This window comes from Triticum dicoccoides, chromosome 1B (genome assembly GCF_002162155.2).
Source record: "Triticum dicoccoides isolate Atlit2015 ecotype Zavitan chromosome 1B, WEW_v2.0, whole genome shotgun sequence".
Classification (NCBI taxonomy): Eukaryota; Viridiplantae; Streptophyta; class Magnoliopsida; order Poales; family Poaceae; genus Triticum; species Triticum dicoccoides.
The window spans coordinates 156571449-156581853 of record NC_041381.1 but is presented as its reverse complement, the minus strand read 5'-3'; the positions used below and the strand labels follow the sequence as shown (position 1 = coordinate 156581853).

The window sequence follows — 10405 nt, the reverse complement described above, 5'->3', positions numbered from 1 at the left end:
CGACAACGACGGGCGGCGGGGGCGGCGACGACGAGGGGCGGCGGGGGCGCGCGGCGACGACGACGAGGGGCGGCGGGGGCGGCGAGGGCGACGGCACGGCGGCGTCGGCGCGTCTCGTCGAGATCGAGAGACTCTCTCGCGTGAGAAGTGGAGGACGATAACTGAATTTTCGTAAGGGCCATATATATAGGGGGAGCCTTTAGTACCGGTTGGAGCCACCAACCGGTACTAAAGGCCAATTTTGGCTAGCCCAAGCAGCGGGAAACGAGGGCCTTTAGTACCGGTTGGTGGCTCCAACCGGTACTAAAGGGCAACTCATTAGTACCGGTTGGAGCCACCAACCGGTACTAATGGCTGTGCGCTGCACCCGCGGTGCGTTATGTTTAGTCCCACCTCGCCGAGCGAAGGGCAGCTGCACTGGTTTATAAACCCAGCCGTGGTTGCCCTTTCGAACTCCTCTATATAGCAGGCTTCTGGGCCTAACTAGGACGCGCTGCCCTGTGAGCCTGCTGGCCCTTCTGGGCCTGCATTTGCACACCCTAGGTCTGGCAGGCCCACCGGGCAGCGCCCCAACATTTTTTTATAATTTTTTTTATTTTCTGCATTATTTATTTTCTTATATTTATTTTTGAGTAATTTTTTATATAGTTATTTATTTTCTGCTTTATTTTTTTCTTCTATTTATTTCTGAGTAGTTTTTTGCCGTTTTTAGTTTCTTTGTGAATATTTTTGCTTTATATAAATTTTTTCCTTTTCTGCATTATTTATTTTCTTCTATTTATTTTTGAGTAATTTTTTTATATAGTTATTTATTTTCTGCTTTATTTTTTTCTTCTATTTATTTCTGAGTAGTTTTTAGCCGTATTTAGTTTCTTTGTGAATATTTTTGCTTTATATAATTTTTTTTCTTTTCTGCATTATTTATTTTCTTCTATTTATTTTTGAGTAATTTTTTATATAGTTATTTCTTTTCTGCTTTATTTTCTTCTTCTTCTTCTTCTTCTTCTTCTTCTTCTTCTTCTTCTTCTTCCTCTTCCTCTTCTTATTCTTCTTCTCCTTCTCCTTCTTCTTCTTCCTCTTCTTCTTCTCCTTCTTCTTCTCCTTCTTCTCCTTCTTCTTCCTCTTCTTCTTCTTCCTCTTCTTCTTCTCCTCCTTCCTTTTGCCATAACAGAAGAAGTCCGGAGTTGTAATAAGTTATTAAAAATAAAAAAGAGGTGCAATGCTCGTTAATTTGCTTCAAGCCTTTTGGAATAGTGTAAACTGCACTGCGCGTAGCTCCGTGCAATCTACCATATTCCTAAAGGCTTGAAGCTAAGCAACGTTAGCATTGAGCCTCTTCTTCATCGTCTCTGCACCCAGGGCTTATAAACCGCTCCTACTCCCTCTCTCTTGGCGATGTGGGACTAAAAAACAGCTTACCCTTTAGTACCGGTTGGAGCCACCCACCGGTACTAAAGGTGGTGCGCTGCCTGCACAAAATTTAATTAGTGTCATTTAGCTCAAAACAAATCATTAAATGCATGAAAAATATCAAATGAAGGCAGAAATGGTTGAAACTTGATGGCGTCGCTTTGAATGATGCATACTGAATGCACAAAAAGTCTGGAGTTGTAATAAGTTTAAAAAAATGAAATGTCTTTGTAACAGATGAGTTTAATTTTGTCAGAAACCTGAATACTTCGAAAGAGATTGTCCAGTTTGTAAACGAAGTGCATCCAGTTTTTGCCGTAACCCTCTCTACTTTTTTGAACAATCTATGTGGGTGAAATGATGATACCATGCCAAGTTTCAACTTTTTCAGAGTTCATTTGTAGTGCTTTTCAATTTCCAGGTCATTTAGTTCTCAAAACAAATCAATGAATGCATGAAAAATAGCAAATGAAGGCGGAAATGGTTGAAAGTTCATGGCGTCGCTTTGAATGGTGCATACTGAACGCAAAAAATATAAGAGCATTTACATCATGATCTTATATTTCTTTACAGTGTAAACTGTCAATATGATCTTATAACATCAAAAATACTTTGATCATCAATGATCTTTGTGTGTACAATCTGAATTGTCAATATGAGTCATCAACGATTTATAAACCGATGAAGACTCATATTGAGGCCACAAATTCTACACATAGAGTTCAATGAAGACCCAGTGCTTGTGATAGTTTGAGAAATAACATATTTAAGGTGGTAAAAGGCTTGTTAGGGGAGCGAGGTGGGACTAAAAACAGCTTGCCGTAACCTCATTAGTACCGGTTCGTGGTACGAACCGGCATTAAATGGTGACGGTGGGGCCATAGCCTGACCGCAGGCTGACACATCACCTTTAGTACCGGTCCGTGGCATGAACCGGTACTAAAAGTTCGCCACGAACCGGTGCTATTGAACACCGCCATGAACCGGTGCTATTGGCCACATTAGTGCCGGCTGAAATTCAAACCGGCACTATTGGGCTTCACGTTTGACCCTTTTTCTACTAGTGTGGATTCGCAGGGAAGCGGCCCACAAAGCCCTGACAAAGCCTCCGTGCTGCATGCAGGTACCGACTCTTCCTCTAGTCATTTTAATCGCTCCCGTCGTCGGTTCGCCGGCAAATACACGGCCGACCGGCGCCCGGGCTCGTCGGCTCGCAGCTACCGGTCATACAGTGCGACGACTGCACATGACAAGTGGTGCGCCGAGTTCCTACCACGCCGCAACATCCCAAATAGGTGTTCTTCATGCACAAACGATGAGGTATGTGCTTGTTTTGATTCGGTTTTCATCGGATTCGGTTCAATTTTGGTAGCTTATTGATGTTCATCTATGTGTGTAGGATGATGGATGCTCGTTTTGGTATTGGGAAGAAAAATACATCGATCTATTAATAGCACATAAATTAATAGATGTTCGTGCACTCATTGCTAGAATTGAGGCTAAAGATGAGACTAGATGTGAGATTAGAGAAAAAATTAGAGGGGAAACAACGTCTACTACTTTAGAACCAAAGAAGAAGAATGAAGTATGCAAGATCGAGAATTCACAGATCAACAATGAAGGCAACAAGATACTAATCCAACTAGTGGGAGTAGTTATGAAAGTTGGATATCTTCTAAAATGTTTAATTATGGTTCTTATTTTCTTTGGTCTTGCCCTTCTAGCAAATAATTGGTGAATTATTATGCAATTCAAAGTCATTAAATAAAATAAAGAAAGAAATGTGTTTCAATGGCCGAAATTGAAATGCAAATGAATTTTTTGTTACTCCTTTAAATTTAAAGGATTGGCTAGGTCCGGCCAAAACTTAGTGGAGTACAAATACGCCACTAAGCCTTTTATTCGTTGGGGATAGGTGAGAGTTGCCCTAAGTACTACAGTGCCGACCCATTTTCGTGCTGATGCCCATTCATGAACGCCTAATTAGATTACTGAAAATCAGTACTCCGTCCGTCCGTCCCTCTTTTGATCCCGCGTTAACTCAGTGCGCACTGCACCTTCTCACGCCGGCTAGAGGAAGTCTTGTCGCTTAGAGGGTGTTTGTTTCCAGGAACTTATTTGTTTAGGGACTTAAAAAAGTCCCTATAAGTCCCATCTGAACCAAACATGAGGGACTTATAGGGACTTAAAGTGGGCATTTGGGACTTATGAAATAAGACTCTCAAGGAGAGTCTTATAGGGACTTATAGTTGTAATATGGTCTTATAGGGACTTATAAGTCCCAGAAACCAAACAGGTAGGGACTTTTTAGGGACTTGGGACTTATAAGTTGGGACTAAAAAAAATCATATGACTTATGAACCAAACAAGGCCTTAATTCATAGCCGCGATTGACTTTGTCATTGCCTCTGGATTATCAAGTACTGCTAAACTAATTTACCCTCAAGGCGAAAGGTTAGGTGGCCTCTTACCGGCGCAACGAAAGATAGTGTACTGCCAATGATGCTAATCTGCAACCCCCCTTCACATCACGGTCTTTCCTTGAAGCCTCATCTCTAGGCTCTAGCCACTAGCCAGCCTAGCTAGCTAATAGTAATAGCCATGCATTGCATATTGCATGCATGCCACAAGGCCGGTTGCGAGGTACGAAAAAGTATAGCATAGTGATCTACTGGGCTTGCGTGATGGATGATATCATGGCGTTTCATGTTGATCGCTTGGTTTGATTAGCCTGGTCAGCGGTTGCAAACGGCCGTTGGATGCCGACGCCTTGGCCGTCGAGTGTATAAATAGGCCACAGCTCAGGCTTTGCAAAATCATCCTTCCACTGAGCAGCGAGTTGGGTAGCCAACTAGTGATCAAGAGCACTGAGCTTGCAGAGCAACCAAGCATGGAGAAGCTTTCCATGGCGGCCACCATCTTCTGCGCCGTTGTCCTTGCGGCTCTGGCGGCGGCGGCCGGCGGTGAGGCGGCGGTCGTGGAGCACACCTTTGTCGTGAGTACAATATATATATGTATCTATCTATCTGGTTAATTACGACATGTTGTTGATCACTTCGTGGTAGGTTTAAGTCTGGTATATATTGTCCGTAGTTGTAGCATGATTCGTTTAACTTTGGAACGTCGTGAAGACAGTTATCTTGCTTTGGGCTCGCTAAAATCTTAGGCTTACTACGTTGGATAGAATATGTGCACTATAGCTTTGCTACTCCTATCCATAACTTTCTTTTTGCGGTTCCTATCTATAACCTCTTTATTAGTTAAGAGATCTCATGAGCTGACTAATGACCAATCAACTATTTGATTAATGATGTTCAGGTGCACGAGATGAACCACTATTGACCAATCAATTATCTGATTAATGATGTTCAGGTCCACGAGATGAACCAGACGCACCTGTGCAACACGACCAAGATTTACGTGGTGAACGGGCAGCTCCCTGGCCCCACCATCGACGTCACCGACGGCTGACACGGTTGTCGTACACGTCGTGAACCGTCTCCCTCATGGGCTCACCATCCATTGGCATGGCGTCCGGCAGATCAGGAGCTGCTGGTCTGATGGCGCCGGCTTCGTTACCGAATGCCCTATCCCTCCCGGCGGCGAGCACATGTACCGCTTCAACGTCACCGGCCAGGTTGGCACGCTGTGGTGGCATGCCCACGTCACGTGCCTTCGCGCCACAGTCGCCGGCGCCTTCATCATCCGCCCCAAAGGCGGGAGGTACCCATTTCCGACGCCCGCCAAAGACGTCCCCATCATCATCGGCGAGTGGTGGCAGCTCGATCTCGTCGAGCTTGATAAGAGGATGCACGACGGTAACTTCGCCGACAACCCGCTGTCGGCGACATCAACGGTAAGCTCGGCGACCTCAAGAACTGCTCCGGCAAGCCGGAGGAGAGCTTCGTCCTTGACGTGATACGCGGGGAGATATACCTGCTGCGGATCGTGAACACAGCCCTCTTTTCGGAGTACTACTTCAAGGTTGCTGGACACACGATCACGGTGGTGGGCGCCGACGGGTACTACCTGACGCCGTACAAGACGGACATGGTGACTGTTGCGCCAGGGGAGGCCATCGACGTGCTCATGGCCGCCGACGCCCCGCCCGCGCACTACCATATGATTGCGCTCACGAACCAGCCGCCGGAGCCTGACCCGCAGATCCCGGGGTTCGATTCCCGCGGCCTTGTCCGCTACGCCGGATCCTCCAACAACAACAATGGGTTGCCGGTGCTGACGCCGCTCATGCCCAGCCAGCATAACACCATGCCGTCCTACTACTTCCACAACAACCTCACCGGCCTCGCCCACCCAGACCGCCACCGCGTTCCCATGCACGTCGACGAGCGCCTCTACTTCACGCTTGGCCTCAGCTCCATCTGCCGCAACGGCACGGAGACGTGCCAGCGTAGGCGGAGTCGCGAGACCATTGTAGTGGCCACCATGAACAATGTCTCCTTCCGCCACCCGACCAACACGTCCCTCCTCGAGAGGTACTACAACGGCCGGACAAGTGACCTGTACACGGAGGACCTCCCCGACCATCCGCCGCACCCGTACAACTACACCGACCGCGCCCTGATCCCGCCGGGCCCACTGGAGGAGGCGCTGGAGCTGACGTTCAAGGCGACCAAGCTACGGAGATTCCGGTACAACACCTCGGTGGAGATCATCTTCCAGAGCACGGCGCTGCTGCAGAGCGACTCAAACCCCATGCACCTCCATGGCTACGACTTCTTCGTCCTCGCCATGGGGATAGGCAACTACAACCCCGAAACAGACCCTGAGAAGTTCAACTATCACAACCCACAGCTGAGGAACACGGTGCAGGTGCCCAGGACCGGCTGGGCTGCTGTGCGCTTCATCACCGACAACCCCGGAATGTGGTACCTCCACTGCCATTTCGAGTTCCACATCATCATGGGCATGGCGACGGCGTTCATCGTGGAGAACGGGCCGACGCTAGAGACCAGCCTGCCCCCGCCACCACCAGAATTCAAGAGGTGTGGCTCCAATGGCTTAACTCAGCCATAGAGCTAATTAATCTGGATAAGGACCAAGGACGTACTTATGAAAGTTGGGTCAAGAATTTTTATGATAATTAGTACAGTACAAATTAAGAACAAATAAAGATGCACGTGGATTCTTCCTTGTACCGACAGCTGATTCCTACTGTAAAAGATATATTATTTTTCGATTTTATTTCCTAATTGTTAATGTGTGAACTACGTCAAGCTCAAAGTCGGTCCAGTAGGATTCTGTTTGTTAAGTGAAAAGTAATGGATTTATGAATCATTGTTTTTTTTTTACGATTGATGATGAGAGACCGGCTTTTCTACCATGCAGGGGAGATACCGTCCATGGCATTACCATCAACTTCATTTTGACAGCTAACACATCTTCTCCAGTCTATCCCCTACCTAGTTTCTCTCTCCACAATGCACCCATGCATTTTTTTCAGTCTCAAATTTAAAACCGTTGCAGTTCCTAAACAAAATTTTTGCTTTCTGATCGGTTTACATATTTTCTTTCCCGCTAATGAATGTATTTTATCATTTTTGAAATATGAATTTTGAAACTTGATTAAACTATAAAAACTATGATTGTTAGACTAATAAATTTTTTTCATTGTGTTTTGGAGCGCTTTATAATATTTTCTATCAGCGTACTACATTGGTTTTACCTTGTTATGATATATTTCACTATTTTGCACTCCAATTCGTTCATGTTTCACTGTGTTTCAAAAACTCAAAATTGTCAAAACATATTAAATATTGAGCTTGTTTTGAAGACATCACCGAAATAAAGCCGCACGTTCAAACGGATTGTTTATCCTACATTTATTTTAAAATATATGGTTGTTTGAAGTTTAAGAATGAAAATAAAATCCATGCAATAGTGTGTAGGAGAGAAAACTAGTAGGTGGGAGAGAGGAATGAAGTGCATCGACCTAGCATGGTCCTCTGCCGAAGCATTTCTCCATAAAGTTGTCAGATGACTTTAAATATCAGAATGAATACATGATATGGGTGCACGGATCTCCAACCAAGATTGAAGGCTCAGCCATGCGCGGGATATCCCGTGCATGGTAGAATCACTTTTCTCTTGATGATGATGTAGGTGCCTTGTAGAACTTCTCCACTGTCTCAAATCCTTCAAATGTCATACTTACTTTAGGCTTCAAATTATCATAACATTCAGATGTAGAAGACTAACACTGCAACACAAGGAATAAAATCATGATAACCACATTCACACTAAGATCACTAAATTGATTGGGATCAATTGTAAGGTGCAAACTCATCAAACTTACACCTAGAGGTATGGCTACATTCTCTTTCGGTGTGCCAAACTATCCCTCGTTCATATGCATTTGTATGTAATTTGTTGCCTCCATATGACTGCATATGCACCTATAGGATCAAGCATTAAGACGTGGCAATGGCACATGTTTTAATATACCAAGGACTGGACTTTTTTTGGTTGTGCTACGTGAAACTTGTGATGTTGTAGTGTTGCTGATTGCTACTGATCCCGTGGTTGTTCATTCAAGCAACCGGCTGATCTAGCGTATAAGAGTTCCTTAGACTGCGATTAGGACATTATGCATGCACCGACAGCTGCCAGTGAACGCTGAGATCATGTTAACTGGGACGATCAACACTTCCATGGGCAGGCGCTTGCCGGTGGATGCTGTCACGCTAACCAGAGAGCAGAGGGACACGGGCATTCGAGCTAGGGTTCCATACCACCACTGGAGAGAGGAGTACGGAGAACAGTCAATTACACGCAAGATGCAGTCGGACAACTAGAGTGGAGGTGGTCGTCGGCGCGGCGGGTGCGTCGGATCTGGGTGTGGCCAGATCTGTGGCCGGCGTTGTCGGGGTCGGCTTGTTCGGCTGCCAGTGCGCGCGGGCGGTGTGTTCTAGCGCCGGATCTGGCCGCAGTCATCCGGCCTTGATCAGTGGGCTTCTCTCCGAATTTTTTTCAAAACTATGTTATTTTTTGTAGCAATTTCGGAAACTATAGCGTAGAATGAAAAAAAACCAAAACTAATAGCCCGTCAGCCAATCTTTGGCCGAAGTAGAACTTTTCGGCCACAACTAGGCCGAAATAGTACTTTTCGGCCATAGCTAGGCCGAAGTAGTACTTTTCGGCCACACTTAGGCCGAAGTAGCACTTTTCGGCCACGCTTAGGCCGAAGTAGTACTTTTCGGCCACACTTAGACCGAAATAGACATTTTGGTCAAGTTTAGGCCGAAAAGTCACTTTTTGGTCAACCCTAGGCCGAAGTTGCATGGCTCATGCTGAATTGTATTGTGTCGCCACCCGTTTCCCGCCCACCCGTTTCCCGCCACCCGTTTCCCGCCAACCCCTTCCCGTCATATGTTTCCGCCACCCGTTTCTCGCCAACCCCTCCCCGCCAATCCCTTCCCATCTTATTTTCCCGCCAATCCGTTCCCGCCTTATTTTCCCGCCAATCCCTTCCCGCCTTATTTGCCCGCCAATCCCTTCCCGCCAACCCTTTCCCGTCATACCGAAGTTATTCTTTCCCGCCATTTTCTCCTCTGTATCTATAAAACCCCCTTCAGGCGGAGGTGGATAAGCATTCCAGTGTAGTGTAGTCGAGATGTCCCATTATCCATTCGATCGTAGTTTTCACCCTAAGATGAGCAGCACTCTGCTGAGTCTAGCTACCGATTTCAGGATGGACAATAGGATAGTTCCATGGGACGAACTCACCGGTAGTGACACCATAATGAATGAGTTGGCTCACCAACTACGTAGGTCTGGGTGGCCTGAAAGGACCTATGAGGAGGTACGTCAAGAACTTCTTAGGTTGCATGAAAGGTGGAAGAAGGTGGTGGAGCCGAAGAGTGAAACTTTCAGAAGGACTGCAGAAAAGCATCCATTTTTATGGACTGAGGAGAGCGAGGACGACGATGATATCTTCATGTCGCCGCTTCCGGGTTCTGCATCGTCGAAGGGCAAGAGTTCTGCATCGTCCAAAGGAAAGAGTTATGCATCCGCGAAGGGCAAGAGTTCTATATCGACCAAGGGCAAGAGTTCTGCATCGACGAAAGGCAAGAAGAGCGCATCGTCGAAGGGCAAGAGGGCTGCATCAACGGAGGATGACGATGATGACTTCATGTAGTATGTAAGATGTATTCCAGTTGTACCGTTTCATTCAGATGTATTTGCATTATTAGTTTGTATTGTATTATTGTAGGGCATTATGTTCTATCTGAATTTCATTTTGTAGTATGTAAGATGTATTGCACAAGTTTAGCCGCACCGTTTAATTCAGATGTACTTGTATCTTAATTATCGGTTGTAGTCTATTTGGAAGTGTAACTGAAATAAGAATGCGAATTAATAGTAATATGTGTCTCGCATACATAAAACAATATATGTCTCCTGATCACATAGAAGCAAGTGCGATAGTAACACATACATGAAGCATGTCTCATACATAAATACTGACACACAGCTGCGAATAGTCTGAAACTAACATAGATAATGAGTCATACATAGATAGATAAGCATATCACTGCGGGGGACGACGACGAGTCTGGGTCTTCCTCGGGCGAGGACCCGAAGGCGATAAGCGCTGAGGCGGTGGACGAGGCTCGCGATAACCACGACCATAGTTAACCTCGTCTCTCACGGTCTATGTCTCCTGCATCGGTGGTGGTGGTGGAGTGTGAAACACTGTCTGCGAGAAGCCATAAATGTTTGTAGCTTGGTCATCATCCTCGCGGTCGCCCTCAAAGTACGAAGCACCACCACTAAGGATCGGTGACTGCTCTGAATGCATGAACGGTTGCGACTGGTTGCCGCCTGCAGTAAAGTAAAATTGATACAAATGCATGAACGAAGCACCAGTGACTGCTGAGAATGCAAGAACGATTACTACACTGTTCAAAAGAATGTAGTGAGTAGTGTTACCTAGATTCATCTGCTGATGCCAGTAAGCGCTCCCTAGCTGTGA

The 10405-nt window shown here is 46.1% G+C and overlaps 1 pseudogene; it reads left to right on the top strand.

Moving 5' to 3' along the window:
- The first annotated feature begins 4300 nt into the window (after nt 1-4300).
- LOC119303075 lies at nt 4301-6447 on the top strand (annotated as a pseudogene).
- Nucleotides 6448-10405: the final 3958 nt, after the last annotated feature.